At 41.7% G+C, this 20,654-nt stretch overlaps 1 pseudogene; it reads right to left on the reverse strand.

Moving 5' to 3' along the window:
- Positions 1 to 2,749: 2,749 nt before the first annotated feature.
- On the reverse strand, positions 2,750 to 19,264 carry LOC113912348 (annotated as a pseudogene).
- Positions 19,265 to 20,654: the final 1,390 nt, after the last annotated feature.

The raw sequence follows: 20,654 nt of genomic DNA on the forward strand, positions 1-20,654 counted from the left end.
GAAGTATAATGCAAGCATACATTTATTTCTTATAAATTTGAGTTTGTCTTATCTTGAATAGATTAAATAATCTGAACTTCCTATACTTCTTATATTTATCAAATAAGCTAATATTACTTCCATCTAAATTTTCAGATTTAAAAAATGTAAAATCGTGTTCAACTCTATTGAATTACAAATCTAACAAACTTTGTTGTACCAATAGTAATTATGTTCGGTAGAATGTCATTTTTATGTATCATTTCCAACGTCCTGAATTAACTTTAAGACTTGCGTTAATATTAAACTAATCAACAGATAATCTTTAAGTACTTATTTTTCTTATTTTTATATGTCACGGAGTGGTGATACCTTTGGGCCATGTTACAAGTGTGTCCATTTTTCCACTTTGATGGGTTGATATGAAACACTCTTTAGTATCTTTTTTTAAAAGATTTTATTTATTTGTTTGAGAGAGAGAGCCCAAGAAGGGAGAGGAGCAGAGGGAGAAGCAGACTCCCCACTGAGCAGGGAGCCCGATGTGGGCTCAGTCCTGGAACTCCAGGATCATGACCTGAGCCAAAGGCAATTGCTTAATGGCTAAGCCACCCAGGCGCCCTCACTCTTTAATATCTTACTCTTAATTGTATCTCAGAATTCATAAACAAATAGTTTTATTGAGTTTCTTTGCTTTGAATGGCATTATCTGTGTACATTCAATAAGAATCTGTCCTTATTTTTAATCAGGATACAACTGGACAAATTGTGCAACTTTGTTTGCATTCTTTTGTAGTGTTATATTTGATAATAAATTCTATTTGATCAGGTGTAACAACCTCAACGTTGAGGAACATGGATTGGACTTCAAATCTGGTAATAATACCTCTAAAACCCTCCTGGGGAAAAGGAAGGAAGGACATTTTCTCACAGGCTGGGAATCTTAGCAGTTTTTAGGACTTCGAGGAGAGTGGAATTAACCCTCTTTTATAGGTTCTGCAGGCAAAACTGAGTGGAGATTCCTTTCGTGGGTTGAGTGTCCCAGCCTCAGAGTAGAACATGTAAGAGAATCTTTAAATCTCTGGAATGGTAACGGTTATTGAAAATGCAGTCCTCGAATCCTCGTGCAATCTCCACAACGTGAGGTTAATTTTCCGGCCTCATTTGTTACTAACGCTCTGAGCTCCAGTTCCCCTGACAGATGACAAGGAGTCTGACCTGGCTTAACACCTTGGCTGGACCTGTGTCAGCGAGCCAGACCGGCCTTCCTGTGTTCAGGGTAACATTGGGAGCTTATCTGCGATTACAAGGGGGAGCACTTAAGAAAAGAACTATATCAAACTTGGAAACAGGAACACAGCTGAGAGCCTGTTCTCCCAATGCCACCCCAAAGCACCCACCAACAGGCCCACTCGAGGCCAGTCTGTTCTCCAGCAGCGGGCACGCTGGTTTTCACTGAATGCACTCTATTGAGGAGGGTAATTTATAAACCTCCTGGGGTAGATGTTCACTGACAGCAATGCAAATTATCCTTGCCCAATAGCAACGTGGTGAGTTTTGTCTTGCAAACATACAAATGGTCACTGTCCAGTAGAAAAGATTACAACCCAGAGGTTACAGTTTTATTACCCTGGGGCGTTGACCACTTTTGTATGTAATTTAGCAACTTTATTCCTACAATCTTTCAATGACTAAAATACGTTTTAAACCAGCTCTGTCATCTTACTTGTCCCCTCATTAATGAGTTAAATAAGTCCTTGGCATGTGCTCATTCTTAAAAACAAACAAACAAAAAGAACAACATCAAGGTCACTTTACAGTGGGTGCTGTCGCTGGCTAAAGCACCGGCCCCCGCTGTCTGCAGGGCTTCACCCTCGGAGTGCCCGGGCTCTCCCCCAGTCACTACCCTTGCCCCATCCTCCTGTGGGTATTAGCAGGTGTCCCTGGAGCCTAGGTCCAGCACAATGCCTCACAAGTCTAGCACTTCCAGAAAACCAGCCCCGGGTTGCTTGGACAGAAGCAGCCACATGCTGGAGTGGCTCTCCTCCCGACTTTGACCCCTTCTTCCCCTCGCCAGCACCTACTCCAGGCTGGGGCCGCCCGGGCATAGTGGTCAAACAGCAAGATGGGGAAACCAGTGGCTTTCCTGACATATCCCCACACGTACGCGTACCTTTGGGGGCTGATAATTTTCTGCTAATGGCTCAAGTGAGTCTGGAAGCTGCACAAATTCCATCATTATGATAAAATTCTTTCTGTAGACCAGTTACAGCCCCAGTTAAGTCGTTGCCCTTTCTCGAGGGAATAGAAGCACCAACCCCGAGCTGATAGAAAAGTCCTTCCGGATGGAGAGGCCAGTGCAGGGGGCATGCGGGGTGCTCCCCTCACCATGTCCCTGGGGATCAGACCCCACGCGCTCTTAGCCACCCAGAGGGTGTGGGCAGGCTCCCCAACATCAAGTGGTCTGTAGTCTAAGGTGACGCAGCAAGCGGGGCCCTTTCCCAGTTCTCTGTCCCTTAGGCCTGGGCCACGCTCTGCGTGATTCCTGTGACTCTTTCCACCCCCCTTCCCCGGGTTCCCAGCCAGGCACCTCTGATCACTCCTATCTTCTGTTCCTTTGACTCTGTTCCTTTCCCCCCGGGCCCTCTGTCTGAAGTCATCTGTGTCTGGGCTCTCACAGGGCCTGCTTTCCCGGAGGCGTGTCCGATCAGGCCACTATCCTCCCCATCACCTTTCCCTGGTTCCCACCGTGTGAAGCCAACCCCCCAACTTGTCACGCGCTGCCGCCCCCATGCCACACTCCCGAGGCCATCATGGTCCCCGTGCTACAGGCCCAAGGCCTGTGGTGGCCGCCTGCTGGCTCCCAGCGCTGCCTGGCCCGGCCACCCCTGCCCCGGAGGGCTGTCCCGCCCACGGTCACCACACGCCTCTCCCACCGGCCTTTACCACATTCTGTCTCATAACCACCCACGTGTAGAGCGTGTTGGCCCAGAAGCTGGAGAGCCTCTAGCAGAGCTGAGGATGGGCAGGGGGGACACATCCCTGGGGAGAGGTCTGGACCACATGGACTCAGCCCCCTTTAAGCTAGAGTTCAACTCTCCGGTGGGACAGACAGACCCAGTCACACGGCCTGTTTTGAGGCTGCCCAGAGAGGAGAGAATCTGGCCCCAAGGCAGGCTGTCTTCATTCTTGGCTGACGGCCGGCACAAAGGGATCCCAAGGGCTTATATGGTAGGCTTCATTACTGTCCTTTCCTCCTCCAGAACAACCGCACAACTCCTAGGCTTCTAAAGTCTATTCTTGGAACTTGTTCTGTCTGAGTGCTTTTTGGCCAGCAAGCAGCACGCTCTCTGTCATCCCCATGAACCTTATGCCAACCCTAATACTTGGATTCCAGGGCCCCAGCTTGCCACTGGGGTCAACAGCATGCAGATGGCCTCACTGCTGAGGGTGAGACTGAAGGGATGCTGCCTCTCAACAAATGGCATTCACGTAAATGTAAAATTCAAACCCCTCTCCTTTTTTTAAGTTTTTTGTTTGTTTTGGTTTGGCTTTTACTGATCTCTACACCCAATATGGGGCTCGGACTCACGACCAGAGATCAAGAATCTCATGTTCTTCCTACTGAGCTAGCCAGGCGCCCCAAACTCCTCTTCTTGACCTGCCAAACCATGTTCTTGCCCACTAGAATGAAAGTGGGGATATCCTGAGGACAGAATGCCCAGCACGTGGCCCTGAGTCCAGTCATTGCTGTCACCTGCTGCTAACCAGCTCTGGCATCCTGTGTCTTCCCTTGAGGTAGTCTTCTACAGAGACTAAGGAAGCCTCAGCTTCAGGAAGGTGGATTGTCCATCAAGGGATGGTGCAAAGAGGCCTGGAGTCAGAACGTGAAGACTTGGGTTCTAGTCTTGGATACACCCCTTTCATACTGTGCAGTTGGAGCAGGTCACTTCATCAGACCTTCAGTTTCCTTATCTGAGGAATGGGGATACTAATTCTTTCTTTTCCATTTTGCAACATTATTCAAATGAAATGATCATTTCCTTAGCCAATATAACAAACAATGCTCAATTATTCATTGATTTATTACTTCCTAAGTAGTCTTTTCACTTTTTTTCTCTGAAAGTATTTTAGTCTTGGGGAGCCTGGGTACCTCAGTCAGTTGAGTGTCTGACTTTTGATTTCTGCTCAGGTCATGATCTCAGGGTTGTGGGACTGAGCCTTGCATCAGGCTCTGCACTCAGTGTGAAGTCTGCTTGTCCATCTCCCTCTCCTTTTCTTGCTTGCTCTCTCTCTCTCTCTCAAATAAATCAAGAAAAATAAATAAATAGCCATTGACAAAGCACCAGATTATCCTTCCCAAAACAAAATTACTTCTGGCACAAAAACACTCCTTACTACCTCTGAGCTGGATACTTAAAAATGGTTAAAATGGTAAATTTAATTTTGTTTTAATTTTCCTACACTTATACAGAAAGCACTCCTAACTCTCCTGGAATGTTCCTTTCATTCCAACACACCCTCAGTCTCTGCTCTCTCACAGTGCCCTGCACCAGTCCATAAGGTACTTCCTTGATCCCCCTGTCATCAGGGCACCTGTCACCCAGTGGTGACACCCACTTATGGGACATTGTGCCTCCCCAGCAAGATGGCCATCACCAAAATTCAAAAACCAAGACTTCCAGCATGTTGGCCAACACCTTATGCAAGAGGGATAGTCAGCTGATTTCTCCATCCACAGTGAAGGGAGGGAGGTGAGGCTCAGGCCTTTCAGGGATGTGACTCCTTGATAGTATGTCCTTTATTCCTCATGAATTTTGCTCACTGCATCTTTTTGATATCCATATTAATTCCTATTGCTGTCCTAAGAAGTTACCACAAGGGAGTTATATCAACTAGATGGCTAGGAAGCCCCAGATCTCATTTCCCCACAAAGACACCAACGAAGCAAAAATATATAGTCCAAAAAAAGCATTATGAGAACTCTAGAGATCACTAAATAAGTCATAGTAGCCCAGGCAGGCTCAAAGCCAAGAACAAACAAGTTCAAATAGGTAAGAAGAGCTGTTTAATTTCAACCCAATAGCCTTTCCCCAAGCTGGAAAGCTTGGTGCAGTAGGGAGAAAGCATCCCACATATAGCTTCTCCCTCAGGAGGGGAAAAAAAGAAGAGTAGAATGTATGTCCAACATTTCAGCTTTTCAAGACACTTCCTGAGGGACTGGTTTTGGTTTCACCTGCCTCAGAAGGCTCATGGAACCAACATACTTTGGATGCCTGAGGCCATGGAAAGCAAAAGAGAGCTCAGAGGCTTGTTGAAACACCCAGGACTTGCAGTACATTAGACAGACACCAAAGGAAGTGACAGATTATTAGCTTCTAAAAAAGAAAAAGCAGGGGCGCCTGGGTGGCTCAGTCGTTGTCTGCCTTCGGCTCAGGTCATGATCCCAGGGTCCTGGGATGGAGCCCCGCATCAGGCTCCCTGCTGAGCAGGAAGTCTGTTTCTCCCTCCCCTGTTCCCCCTGCTTCTGTTCCCTCTCTCGCTGTTTCTCTCTCTTCAAATGAATAAATAAAATCTTTAAATAAATAAATAAATAAATAAATAAATAAATAAATAAATAAATAAGAAAAGGCAAATGTCTCTGATTAGGAGATTACCATACAAGCCCAGAGAAGACACATCCTCAGAAAAGGATTAAGAGGCTTCCAGCATCTCTAGCTGTGCTGATTGGTGAGGGCTTTTCCGGTATGAAGCCAGTTGAAGACCACACACAAAAAAATTTTTTAAATTTTTTTATTGTTATGTTAATCACCATACATTACATCATTAGTTCTTGATGTAGTGTTCCATGATTCATTGTTTGTGCATAACACCCAGTGCTCCACGCAGAATGTGCCCTCTTTAATACCCATCACCAGGCTAACCCATCCCCCAACCCCCTCCCCTCTAGAACCCTCAGTTTGTCTTTCAGAGTCCATCGTCTCTCATGGTTCGTCTCCCCCTCCGATTTCTCCCCCTTCATTCTTCCCCTCCTGCTATCTTCTTCTTTTTTTTTTCTTAACATATATTGCACTATTTGTTTCAGAAGTACAGATCTGTGATTCAACAGTCTTGCACAATTCACAGCGCTCACCATAGCACATACCCTACCCAATGTCTATCACCCAGCCACCCCATCCCTCCCACCCCCCACCACTCCAGCAACACTCAGTTTGTTTCCTGAGATTAAGAATTCCTCCTATCAGTGAGGTCATATGATACATGTCTTTCTCTGATTGACTTATTGCACTCAGCATAACACCCTCCAGTTCCATCCACGTCGTCGCAAATGGCAAGATCTCATTCCTTTTGATGGCTGCATAATATTCCATTGTGTATATATACCACCTCTTCTTTATCCATTCATCTGTCGATGGACATCTCGGCTCTTTCCACAGTTCGGCTATTGTGGACATTGCTGCTAGAAACATCGGGGTGCACGTACCCCTTCGGATCCCTACATTTGTGTCTTTGGGGTAAATACCCCGTAGTGCAATTGCTGGATCGTAGGGTAGCTCTATTTTCAACTGTTTGAGGAACCTCCATACTGTTTTCCAGAGGGGTTGCACCAGCTTGCATTCCCACCAACAGTGTAGGAGGGTTCCCCTTTCTCTGCATCCCCGCCAACATCTGTCGTTTCCTGACTTGTTAATTTTAGCCATTCTGACGGGTGTGAGGTGGTATCTCATTGAGGTTTTGATTTGGATTTCCCTGATGCCGAGCGATGTTGAGCACTTTTTCATGTGTCTGTTGGCCATTTGGATGTCTTCTCTGGAAAAATGTCTGTTCATGTCTTCTGCCCATTTCTTCATTGGATTATTTGTTCTTTGGGTGTTGAGTTTGATAAGTTCTTTATAGATTTTAGATACTAGCCCTTTATCTGATATGTCATTTGCAAATATTTTCTCCCATTCTGTCGGTTGTCTTTTGGTTCTGTGGACTGTTTCTTTTGCTGTGCAAAAGCTTTTTATCTTGATGAAATCCCAATAGTTCATTTTTGCCCTTGCTTCCCTTGCCTTGGGCGATGTTTCTAGGAAGAAGTTGCTGCGGCTGAGGTCGAAGAGGTTGCTACCTGTGTTCTCCTTTCGGATTTTGATGGACTCCTGTCTCACGTTTAGGTCTTTCAACCATGTGGAGTCTATTTTTGTGTGTGGTGTAAGGAAATGGTCCAGTTTCATTCTTCTGCATGTGGCTGTCCAATGTTCCCAACACCATTGGTTGAAGAGACTGTCTTTTTTCCATTGGACATTCTTTCCTGCTTTGTCAAAGATAAGTTGACCATAGAGTTGAGGGTCCATTTCTGGGCTCTCAATTCTGGTCCATTGATCTATGTGTCTGTTTTTGTGCCAGTACCATACTGTCTTGATGATGACAGCTTTGTAATAGAGCTGGAAGTCCGGAATTGTGATGCCGCCAGCTTTGCTTTTCTTTTTCAAGATTCCTCTGGCTATTCGGGGTCTCTTCTGGTTCCATACAAATTTTAGGATTATTTGTTCCATTTCTTTGAAAAAAGTGACTGGTATTTTGATGGGGATTGCATTGAATGTGTAGATTGCTCTAGGTAGCATTGACATCGTCACAATGTTTGTTCTTCCAATCCATGAGTATGGAACGTTTTTCCATTTCTTTGTGTCTTCTTCAATTTCTTTCATGAGTATTTTATAGTTTTCTGAGTACAGATCCTTTGCTTCTTTGGTTAAATTTATTCCTAGGTATCTTATGGTTTTGGGTGCAGTTGTAAATGGGATCGACTCCTTGATTTGTCTCTCTTCTGTCTTGTTGTTGGTGTATAGGAATGCCACTGATGTCTGTGTATTGATTTTATATCCTGCTACTTGACTGAATTGCTGTATAAGTTCTAGCAGTTTTGGGGTGGAGTCTTTTGGGTTTTCCACATACAGTGTCATATCATCTGCAAAGAGTGAGAGTTTGACTTCCTCTTTGCCGATTTGGATGCCTTTGATTTCTTTTTGTTGTCTGATTGCTGTGGCTAGGACTTCTAATACTATGTTGAAAAGCAGTGGTGAGGGTGGACATCCCTGCCGTGTTCCTGACCTTAGGGGAAAAGCTCTCAGCTTTTCCCCATTGAGAATGATATTCGCTGTAGATTTTTCATAGATGGCTTTTATGATATTGAGGTATGTACCCCCTATCCCTATACTCTGAAGAGTTTTGATCAAGAAGGGATGCTGTACTTTGTCAAATGCTCTTTCTGCATCTATTGAGAGGATCATATGATTCTTGTTCTTTCTTTTGTTAACGTATTGTATCATGTTGATTGATTTGCGGATGTTGAACCAACCTTGCAGCCCAGGGATAAATCCCACTTGGTCGTGGTGAATAATCCTTTTAATGTACTGTTGGATCCTATTGGCTAGTATTTTGGTGAGAATTTTTGCATCCATGTTCATTAAGGATATTGTTCTGTAATTCTCCTTTTTGATGGGGTCTTTGTCTGGTTTTGGGATCAAGGTAATGGTGGCCTCATCACAAAAAAAATTTTTTAAAGGCACATGAAGAAACAAGGAAACATGGCCCTATCAAAGAAAAAAATTTAATCTCCAGAAATCAATCCTAAAGAAATAATATATGAATTGCCTCACAAGAATTCAATACAGTCATCTTAAAGAAGCTCAATGTACTATAAGAGAACACAAATAGATAACCAAGGAAAATCAGGAAAAAATGCATGAACAAAATGAGAATACCAACAAGGACACTGAAATGAAAAAAGAACCAAACACAGATTCTGGGAAGATGGCAGAATAGGAAGCACCAGGAATCTGTTTCCCCACCTAGACAGTAACTACACTGGCAGAATCTTCTGCTATAACTATTTTGGAACTCAGGAGCCTATTGAAGGCTTGCAACTTCCAGGGGAAGGCTTGGATAAAAAGTTGCAGTTTGGGCACCTGGGTGGTGCAGTCGGTTAAGGGGCCAACTCTTGGTTCTGGCTCAGGTCAGCATCTCAGGGTCTTGCGATCAAGCCCTGCATTAGGCTCAGCTTTCAGCAGGGAGACAGCTTGAGGATTCTCTTCCTCTCCCTCTGCCTCTCCCCCTGCTCATGTGCACACATTCTCTCTCTCTAAAATAAGTAAATATATTTTTTTAAAGTTTCAGTTAATTTCAGTCAATTTTAGCTCTTAACACAGTAGCAGCTATACATCCTCCACCCGTCAGCCATGTGACAGGCAGCTGGGCATATGTTCCTGGAGCAGCTTGCATGCAGCTTGCCGGAGTCAAGGTGGGCAGAAAGGACTCTGTCTTCCAAACCTCAGATATGTGCTCTGACTGCTAATAGTTGCTTCTGATCACAGAAGAGCAGACACGGAAGTGAGTACCCATTGTTATACCTCCCTGATTATAGCAAGCCTCTCCTTCCTCTGGCTGAGGTGACTTCTTGGGGATTTAAAGAGCCAATGCCCACCCCCCAACCCCCACACTTCATCTTTCTATTTTTCCCCTTTTGGGAGCCAGACATAAAGACTAGGACACTCAAAAACAACTGTAGAGGTGGAGTTAAGATGGCGGAGGAGTAGGGGACCTGAGTTTGTCTGGTCCCTTGAATACAGCCAGATAGTTATCAAATCATTCTGAACACTTGCAAAATCAATCAGGGATCTGAGAAAAGAAATGCTGCAATTCTACAAATAGAAAATGACGCTTTTTTGGAAGGTAAGAAGTACAGAGACTTGAATCCAGGGTGATATATCAGACAATACAACAGAGGGTAGGGAGCTAGCTTAAGGAGGCTACCACAAAGTATTATAAACAGTGGGGAGCAAAATCAGAACTTTCAGAAGTCTGTTACAGTGGGGGATGTTCCTGGCTTAAAGGTGTTCAGGTGGTGAAGTGGGGTGGAATCCCAGGTGGGACAGCATGGTCTCAGGATCCCCGGGGTCACAAGAGTAATGGGGATACCTGAGTGGGCAGAGTTCTCAGGCACAAGAGTGGGGAAAACAGCTGAAAACAGTGAGTCTAAGTGCTGGCTTTCTGCTCTGTGTTGCCATAAACTGCAAACCAGTGCATGGTCATGCAACCGCTTTCCTGGCAGGGACCCAGCAAAAGGCAGAAGTGTGGTGAGACTGACCCCCCCTCCATCCCCTAAGAGGAACAGCAAGGGTCCACACTGCAGAACTCCATAAGATTTGGAGTTTTGAAACTCAGTCGCATGCCTGAGATAAAAACGCTTCGTCAGGGGCACCTGGGTGGCTCAGTCAGTTAAGCATCTGCCTTCGGCTCAGGCCATGATCCCAGGGTCCTGGGATCAAGCCCCACATCAGGCTCCCTGCTCAGCAGGGAACCTGGTTCTCTCCCTCCCTCTACCTGCCTGTCTGCCTACTGGTGATCTCTCTCTCTCTCTGTCTGCCAAATAAATAAATAAAATCTTAAAACAAAAAAAAAAGCTTCATCACATACTGGGTAAACACAGAGTTCGGACAAAAACCAGGGAGACAAAAGTGACTGCTTTTCTGAGGGCTCACTGAAGAGTAAGTGGGCGGGGGGGGGGGGTGCAAACTTTCAGTTCCAGCGCTAGAAAGCAGGGCGCCACCATGTTCATCCCACCATCAGTGCTGAAAACCTTCAGGGAGCAAAATAGCACCACATAGTAGAATCCAGAGCTGCTTACACTGAGCCCTCTCTCCCTGTGATGGGAGGCACACTTCCACTAAGGCAAGTGGACCTGGAGATTGGCACAACAGGCCCCTCCCCGAGAAGACCAGCCTGAACAACTGGCTCCCACCAAGTTTATTGACCAAAGAGGGCTGCAAAACCTCAGCTCTTGGGGAAAACAGTGTGGAGCCTTTGTTGATTTTGTTTTTTTCCTTAGTCTTTCAGTATTTTTTCAGCTCTTTTCTTATTTTTTCAATTCTTTTTTATTCTCTTTTAATTTTTATTTATATATATATGTTTTATATATATATAATTTTTGGTTTCCTTTCATTGTATTTTACTTTATTTTTGCATGTATATATCAGTTTTTCTTTTGTTCCTATTTTGGGATCAGTTTCTTGTAATAAGCACACCAAAACACACCCAGGATCTAGTGTTCTGTCTTGGTCTGTTTCTTGTTTGTTTTTTTCTTATTTTGTTTTGTTTTGTGTTTTGTTTGGTTTGTTTCATTTTCTGTTGTTCTTCTTGTTGTCTTTTTCTTTCTTCTATTCTTTTCTGGACAAATTAACAAAATGGAGAAATTCACCCTAAAGAAAGAACAGGAGGTAGTAATTATTGCCAGGGATTTAATCAATATGGATATAAGATGTCTGAACTAGAATTTAAAACATTGATTATAAAGATACTGCCTGGGCTTGAAAAAAACATAGAAGACACTAGAGAATCCCTTGCTGTAGAAATAAAAGAACTAAAATCTGGTCAAGCTGAATTTGAAAATGCTATTACTACAACACAGTCCTAAATGGGAGCTATAAAAATGAGAATAAATGAGGCAGCAGAGAGAGTGAGAGATACAGGAGATAAAATGAAGGAAAATAAGGAAGCTGAAAGGAAGAAAGACTACTATTGGATCACAAAGGGAGACTTAGAGAACTTAGTGATTTCATAAAACAAAATAGTATCTGGATTATAGTGGTCCCAGAAGATGAAGAGAAGGAGAGAGGTACAGAAGGTTTCTTTGAACAAATTATAGCTGAGAATGTCCTTAATCTGGGGAAGAAAACAGGCATTCAAGTCCAGGAGCACAGAGAACACTCCTCAAAAATCAATAAAAACAGGTCAACACATCAGCATGTAATAGTGAAGCTTGCAAATTTCACAGATAAAGAGAAAATTCTGAAAGCAGCTTGGGACAAGAGGTCCTTAAACTACAAGGGTAGATACACAAGGCTGGCAGCAGAACTGTTTACAGGGACCTGGCAGGCCAGAAAGGACTGGCATGATATATTCAAGGTGATAAATGGCAAAAATATGCAGCCAAGAATGCTTTTATCCAGCAAGGCTGCCATTCAGAATAGAAGGAGAGATAAGGAGTTTCCAGGACAAACAAAAACTAAATGAATTTGTGAACACTAAACCAGCCCTGCAAGAAATATTACAGAGGATCCTTTGAGTGGAGAGAGAGCCCAAAAGTAACAAAGATCAGAAAGGAACAGAGACAATCTATAGGAACAACAACTTTACAGGTAATACAATGGCACTAAATTCCTATCTTTCAATAGTTACTCTGAATGTTAATGGACTAAGTGCTCCAATCAAAAGACACAGGGTATCAGAATGGATAAAAACAAAAACGAAAACAAGACCCATCGGTATGCTGCTTATAAGAGACTCATTGTACACCCGAAGACGCCTTCAGATTGAAAGTGAAGGGGTGGAGAACCACTTAACATGCCAAAGGACATCAAAAGAAAGTCAGAGTAGCCATCCTTCTATCAGACAAACTAGATTTAAAAACAAAGACTGTATTACGAGATGGAGAAGGACACTATATCATAATAAAATGGTCTATCCAACAAGAAGATTTGACAACTGTAACTATTTATGCCCCTAACTTGGAAGTGGCCAAATATAGAAACCAATTAATAACAACATTAAAGAAACTCATTGATAATAATACAATAACAGTCGGGGACTTGAACACCTCACTCACAGCAATGGACAGATCATCTAAGCGGAAGATCAACAAGGGAACAAGGGCTTTGAATGACACACCGGACCAGGTGGACTTCACAGACATATTCAGAGCATTTCATCCTAAAGCAGCAGAATACACATTCTTCTCCAGTGCACATGTCACTTCTCCAGAAGAGATCACATACTGGGTCACAAATCAGGTCTCAACCGGTACAAAAAGATGGAGATTATACCATGCATATTTTCAGACCACGGTGCTTTAAAACTTCAAGCCAACCACAAGAAAAAATTTGGAAGGAACACAAACACATGGTGGTGAAAGAATGAATGGGTCAACCAGGAAATTAAGGAAGAATTTTAAAAATACATGGAAGCAACTGAAAATGAAAACACGACAGTTCAGAACCTTTGGGATGCAACAAAGGCAGTCCTAAGAGGGAAGTATACAGCAAATACAGGCCTTCCTCAAGAAACAAGAGAAGTCTCAACTAAACAACCTAACTGTACACCTAAAAGAGCTGGAGAAAGAACAGCAAATAAGGCCTAAATCCAGCAGGAGAAGAGAAATCATAAAGATCAGAGCAGAAATCAATGATATAGAAATCAAAAAACCAGGAGAACTGATCAACCAAGCTAGGAGCTGGTTCTTTGAAAGAATTAATAAGATTGATAAACCTCTAGCCAGACTTATCAAAAAGAAAAGAGCAAGGACTCAAATAAATAAAATCACAAATGAAAGAGAAGAGATCACCACCAACACCAAAGAAATACAAACAATTATTTATTTATTTATTTACTTATTTACTTATTTACTTATTTACTTATTTTTGCAAACACTTCTAGGAATATTGTGAGCAATTATATGCCAACAAATGAGGCAATCTGGAAGAAATGGATGCATTCCCAGAAACATATAAACTACCAAAACTAAAACAGGAAGAAATAGAAAACCTGAACAGACCCATAACCAGCAAGGAAATTGAAACAACAATTAAAAATCTCCCAACAAACAAGAGTCCAGGGCCAGACGGACTCCCAGCGGAATTTTACCAAGCATGTAAAGAAGAATTAATACCTATTCTTCTGAAGCTGTTTCAAAAAATAGGAATGGAAGGAAAACTTCCAAACCCATTCTATGAGGCAGCATTACCTTGATCCTAAATCCAGACAAATGTCCCATTAAAAAGGAGCATTACAGACCAATATCCCTGATGAACATGGATGCAAAATTTCTCACCAAGATACTAGCCAATAGGACCCAACAGTACACTGAAAGGATTATTCACCACGAGCAAGTGGCATTTATTCCTGGGCTGCAAGGGCGGTTCAACATCCACAAATCAATCAATGTGATATGCCACATTCAGAAAAGAAAGGACAAGAACCATATCATCCTCTCAATAGATGCAGGTAAAGCATTTGACAAAGTACAGCATCCTTTCTTGATAAAAACTCTTTACAGTGTAGGGATAGAGGGAACATACCTCAATATCATAAAAGCTATATATGAAAAGCCCACAACGAATATCATTCTCAATGGGGAAAAACTGAGAGCTTTTCTCCTAAGGCCAGGAACACGGCAGAGATGTCCACTATCCCCACTGCTGTTCAACAGAGTACTAGAAGTCTTAGCCTCAGCAATCAGATAACAAAAAGAAGTAAAGGCAGACAAATTGGAGAAGAAGAAGTAGTCAAATGTTCACACTTCCCGGACAACATGGTGCTCTACGTAGAAAACCCAAAGGACTCCACCAAAAAATGTCTAGAACTGATACAGGAATTCAGCAAAGTCGCAGGATACAAAATCAATGCACAGAAGTCAGTTGCATTTCTATATACTAACAATGAAACAGAAAAAAAGAAATCCAGGAATCGAACCCATTTATAATTGCATCAAAACCATAAGAAAAGTAGGAGTAAACCTCACCTAAGAGGTAAAGGATCTGTACTCTGAAAACTATAGAACACTTATGAATGAAATTGGGGAAGACACAAAGAGATGGAAAAACATTGCATGCTTATGGATTGGAAGAATAAATATTGTTAAAATGTCTATGTTACCCAAAGCAATCCACACATTCAGTGCAATTCCTATCAAAATACCATCAGCATTTTTCACAGAGCTGGAACAAACAATCCCAAAATATGTATGGAACCAGAAAAAAACCCAAGTAGCCAAAGGAATGTTGAAAAGGAAAACCAAAACTGGAGGCATCACAACTCTGGACTTTAAGCTGTATTAGAAAGTTGTAATCATCAAGACAGCATGGTACTGGCACAACAGACACACAGATCAATGGAACAGAATAGAGAATCCAGAAATGGGCCCTCAACTCTGTGGGTCAACTAATCTTTGGCCAAGCAGCAAAGATTATCAAATGGAAAAAAGACAGTCTCTTCTACAAATGGTGTTGGGATAATTGGACAGCCACATGCAGAAGAATGAAACTGGACCACTTTCTTACACTGTACACAAAAAGAAACTCAAAAATGGGTGAAAGACCTATATGTTTGACAAGAATCCATCCAAATCCTTGAGGAGAACACAGGCAGCAACCTCTTTGACCTTAGCCACAGCAACTTCTTGCTAGACATGTCTCTAAAGGCAAGAGAAACAAAAGCAAATATGAACTATTGGGACTTCATCAAGATAAAAAGCTCTTGCACAGCAAAGGAAACAGTTGACAAAACTAAAAGGCAACCTACGGAATGGGAGAAGATATTTACAAATGTCTTATCAGATAAAAGGCTAGTATCCAAAATTTATAAAGAACTTATCAAGCTCAATACCCAAAAAAACAAAAAATCCAGTCAAGAAATGGTCAGAAGATATGAACAGACATTTCTCCAAGGAGGACATACAAGTGGCCAACAGACACATCAAAAAATGCTACACATCACTTGTCATCCAGGAATTACAAATCAAAACCACAATGAGATACCACCTCACATGGGTCTGAATGACTAAAATTAACAACTTAGGAAATAACAGATGTTAGCGAGGATGTAGAAAAAGGGGAACTCTCTTACACTGTTGGTGTGAATGTAAACTGGTGCAGCCACTCTGGAAAAGAATATGGAGGTTCCTCAAAAAGTTAAAAATAGAGTTACCCTCTGACCCAGCACTACTAGGTATTTATCCAAGAGATAGAAACATAGTGATTCAAAGAGGCACATGCACCCCAATGTTTAGAGCAGCAATGTCCACAATAGCTAAACTATGGAAAGAGCCCAGATCCATCAACAGATGAATGGATAAAGAAGATGTGGGGTGTGTGTGTGTGTGTGTGTGTGTGTGTGTATGATGGAATATTAATCAGCCAACACAAAGAATGAAATCTTGCCATTTGCAATGACATGGATGGAACTAGAGGGTATCATGTTAAGCAAAATAATTCAGTCAGAGAAAGACAAATACCTTATGATTTCACTCATATGTGGAATGTAAGAAACAAAAGAGATGAACATAGGGGTAGGGAAGGAAAAATAAAATATGATGAAAATAGAGAGGGAAGCAAACCATAAGAGATGCTGAATTCAAGGAAATAATGAGGGTTGCTGGAGGGAAAGTGGGTGGAGGGAAGAGATTATTGGGTGATGGGCATTAAGCAGGGCACTTGATGTAATAAGCACTGGATGTTATGTGCAACTGATGAATCACTAAATTCCACCCCTCAACTAATAATAAAGTATATGTTAACTAAATTGACTTTAAATAAAGATTTTAAAAAACCAACTGTATATAGGGAGAATTTTAGAAAGTGACCATGCCTGCCTAAAAAGCTCAGAAAAGACCTGAGATTTACAGCTCATGATGACCCTGGCCACAAAGAAAACCTACAAGAACCACAAAACCAAAACAGCAACAAAGCCCAGCAAATCCTGGGGAAAGAGGAGAATCTGATTTCCAGAGTTACCACATTGTTGGATTCAAGTGTCCAGTGTTGAACAAAAAATTCATAAGGCACACGAAGAAGTAGGAACTATGGCCCATTCAGAGGAAAAAAAATAGATCAACAACAAAAAATTAATCAAACAGTGGCAGGGTGCCTGGGTGGCTCAATTGATGAAGCTTCCACCTCTTGATCTCAGCTCAGATCTTGATTTTAGGGTGGTGAGTTGAAGCCCCGCCCCCCTTGGTCTCTATGCTGGGCATGGAGCCTACTTAAAAAAACAAACAGTGGCAGGTATACCAGACCTGGTGGAAGGTATACTAGACAAAGCTATCTTAAAGATGCTCAATGAACTAAAGGAAGATGTCAATAAAGTCAAGAAAATCATGTGTGAACAAAATGAAAATATGAAAGAGATAGAAAAGAAATTCTGGAGCTGTAAAATACAATAACTGAAATTAAATATTCTCTAGAAGGAGTCATAGACAGATTTGAGCAAGCAGAAGAAAGGATCAGTGAACTTGAATATAGGATAATGGAAATTACTGAGTCTGAGGCACTGAAAGAAAAAAAGTTCAAAGAAGCCTGAACAGAACCTGAGGGACTCCTAGGAAACCATCAAGTGGACCAATATACATATTGTGGGAGTCCCAGGTGGAAGAGAGTGAGAAAGGGGCAGAGAGAATATTTGAAGAAATAATGGCTGAAAGCTTCCCACATGTGATGTAAGACATGAATATAAACATCCAAGAAGCTCTGTGAACTTTGAGTAAGATGAACTCAAATAGATTGACCTGAGATACATAATAATAAAACTTTCAAAAGAGAAGAAAACCTGGAAAGCAGCAAGAAAGGAGAGAATTATCACATTCAAGGGAGCCTCAGTAAGATTTTCAGCAGATTTCTCATCAGAAACTTTGGAGGGCAGAAAGCAGTGGGTTGATATATTCAAGGAGCTAAAAGAAAAAAACTGTCAATTAAGAATCCTATGTCTGGCAAAACTGTCCTTCAAAGTGAGGGAGAAATTAAGACATTCCCAGATAAATGGAAGTTGAGGGTGTATGTGACCACCAGTCCTGCCCTAGAAGAAATGCTCAAGTGAGTCCTGCAAGGTATAATGAAACTGTAACCTGAAGCCATTTGAAGAAATAGAGATCTCAATAAAGGTAAATACGTGGGTAATTATACAAACTAGTATTATTATAACAATGGTTTGTAATTCTACTTTTTGCTTTGTACAGGATTTTTAAAAACAAATACATTTTCTTAAAAGCTAGTATTATTGTAACTTTGGTTTGTAATTCCAAATTTTGTTTCTAGATAATTTAAGACACTAATGCATTTCAAGAATTATTAGCTTATGTTTGCAGGAACACAATGTGTAAAGTTGTTATTTGGTGACATCAACTAGCAAAAGAGGTGAAGACAGAGCTGTAGAGGAGCAGCGTTTTTATATGTAATTACTGAAGTTAAGCTGGTATAAATTCAAATGAGAATGTTATAACTTTAGGATGTTAAATGTAATCCCCATGGTAACCATAGAGAAAAATAGCTACAGAATATATACAAAAGGAAATGAGAAAAGAATTTAAACACTTCACTACAAAAAAAAAAAAAAAATCAAACATGAGAGAATAGTAATGCAGGACATAAGGGACAAAAAAAGCTATAAGGCAAATAGCAAATTGTTATATCAAATAGAAAAATGACAGAGGTAAGTCCCTCCTGATAAGTAATTACTTGAAATGTAAAGAGATTAAACTCTCCAGTCAAAAGACAGAAGTTGGCAGAATGTATAAAAAACACATGATCCAGCTATATTCTGTCTACAATAGACTCACTTTATTTTGTGTGTGTGTGGTTCTGAAAATGTTTTTTTCTTTACTGTTATTTTGTAATGGAGCATGACAATCTTTTCCAGGCACCTGGGGGAAGTCCCCTACAGAAAGACAGAGAACACTGTAGTTGGATCAAAAGGCTGCTGGCAACAAGACTGACACCAACAGCAAAGTATTAGCTTAACATCAAAGCACTTAGCCTGGCAAATGCCTGCCAGGGAAAGCATGGTCAGCAATATTCTCATCAGAGAAATTAGAATTGAAGGCCAAAGGCATTAAAGATATGGGCCCCTTTGGCCCCTACCTCTGCCCCTCACTCTCCTGACATCTTGTACATCTCTTTGCATCCAATGAAATGCATCTTCTGGTTTTTTTCTTAGCTCTTTCTGAGCCCTTGACATAGCTCCACATTCTCTCATCAACTCCTCACTAACCAAATGCCTTTCCTGTAAGTCCTCCTGATGGTCCTTGGGGGAATGATCCAACCTCCCATTTTTCTTTTTGCTTTTCTGGGCACATAATCTTCAGCTAGGTGCTTTTTGGCAGCCCATGGCTCAGCCATGGCTTTTGCCAGAGATTCTGGCTTGCCCTCACTATGTGGTTTTTCTCTCATTTTCAGACGTGCCCTGCTTTTCTTGCTTTCTCTCACCTTCTGGTTGTCTTTCATCATCTGGCTGTCCCTCATTCTGGAGCTTTCCCTCATTGCCTGGTTTCCCTTCCACTTCCAGCTTTTCCTCTCATCTGATTTTCCTTCATCATCAGGCTCTGCTTTATCTTTTGGCTTTCCTTCAATTTCCACCATTCCTTCATTTTTATTGTAGAGTTTTTCCATGTTGATATTTCCCCTTCTTTCCCTGTCCTGCAAGGATTCTGGACAGGCTCTTCCTCCTTTTCCAGCCTTGCAGAGTGCTGGAGACAGACACACAAACCTGCAGGCCCAGGGCAGGCCTGTGCCTTCTCAGGCTCACCAAAGTCCTCTTGCCTACCACCAGGCAGCTCAGGGAGCTGCTTCCATGCAGACAATAGGAGTGCACAGTGCAGGAACAAGACCGCAGGACAGATGAGCCGGCTACAACAGACTCACTTTAGACTCAAAGATACAAATAGATTAATAGTGAAAGGATGACAAAAGATTCCATGTAAATAGTAACCAAAAGAGAGCAGGGGAGGATGTACTAATATCGGCAAAATAGATGTTAAATCAAAAAATTTATAAGAGACAAAAAAAGACATTATACATTAATAAAATATTTGATAGAGCAAGAAGCTATAACAATTTAAACATTTATGCATCCAATATCAGGCCATCAAAATATGTGAATCAAAAATAGATTAGAATTGAAGGCAGAAATACACAGTTCTAAAACAATGGTTGGAAACTTCGATATCCTATTCTCAATAATGAATAGAACAACCAGACAGAAGATGGGGAAGGAAATAGAGGACTTAATATAATAAACCAACCAGATCAAACAGACACATACAGAAAACTCTGCCCAACAAAAATAGCATGTAATTCTTCTCAAGTGCACATGAGATATTCCAGGATAGATCATATATTAGACCACAAATTAAGTTTCAGTAGGTTAAAATATATAGATATTATCTGACAATCTTTTCTATCCACAATGGGATAAGGTTAAAAGTCAGTAACAGACATAACAGGCACCTGGATGGCTCAGTCAGCTAAGCATCTGACTCTTGATCTCAACTCAGGTCATGATCTCATGGGTCATGAGATCAAGCCCTGCATTGGGCTTTGTGCTCAGTGGGGAGACTGCTTGAGATTCTCTCTCCCTCTGTCCCTCCCCCTACTCACGCACATGCTCTCTCTCTCTCTCTCAAATAAATAAAGAAATCTTTAAAAAAATCAGTAACAGACATAAAACTTGAAGGATCAGAAACTTGTGGAAATTGAACAATACACAAACAACCAGTGGATCAAAGAATAAATCACAAAAGAAACTGCAAAGTACTTAGAGATAAATAAAAATGAAAGCACAGCATACCAAGACTTTTCGAACTCATCAAAAGCAGTGCTAAGTGGGAAATCTATAGCTATAAGCACTTATATTTAAAACAAGGGCGCCTGGGTGGCACAGTCATTTAGGCCTCTGACAATTGATTTCAGCTCAGGTCATGATCTCAGGGTCATGGGATCAAGCCTTGCATGCAGCTCTGCATTTGGCAGGGAGTCTGCTTGAGATTCTCTCCCTCTCCTTCTCTCTCTGCCCCTCCCCCCTGCTCATGTGCATGCTCTCTTTCTCTCTCTCTGTCAAATAAATAAATCTTTGAAAAAGATAAATAAAAACAGGAA

Source organism: Zalophus californianus, chromosome 14 (assembly GCF_009762305.2).
Source record: "Zalophus californianus isolate mZalCal1 chromosome 14, mZalCal1.pri.v2, whole genome shotgun sequence".
In the NCBI taxonomy this organism is placed as follows: domain Eukaryota; kingdom Metazoa; phylum Chordata; class Mammalia; order Carnivora; family Otariidae; genus Zalophus; species Zalophus californianus.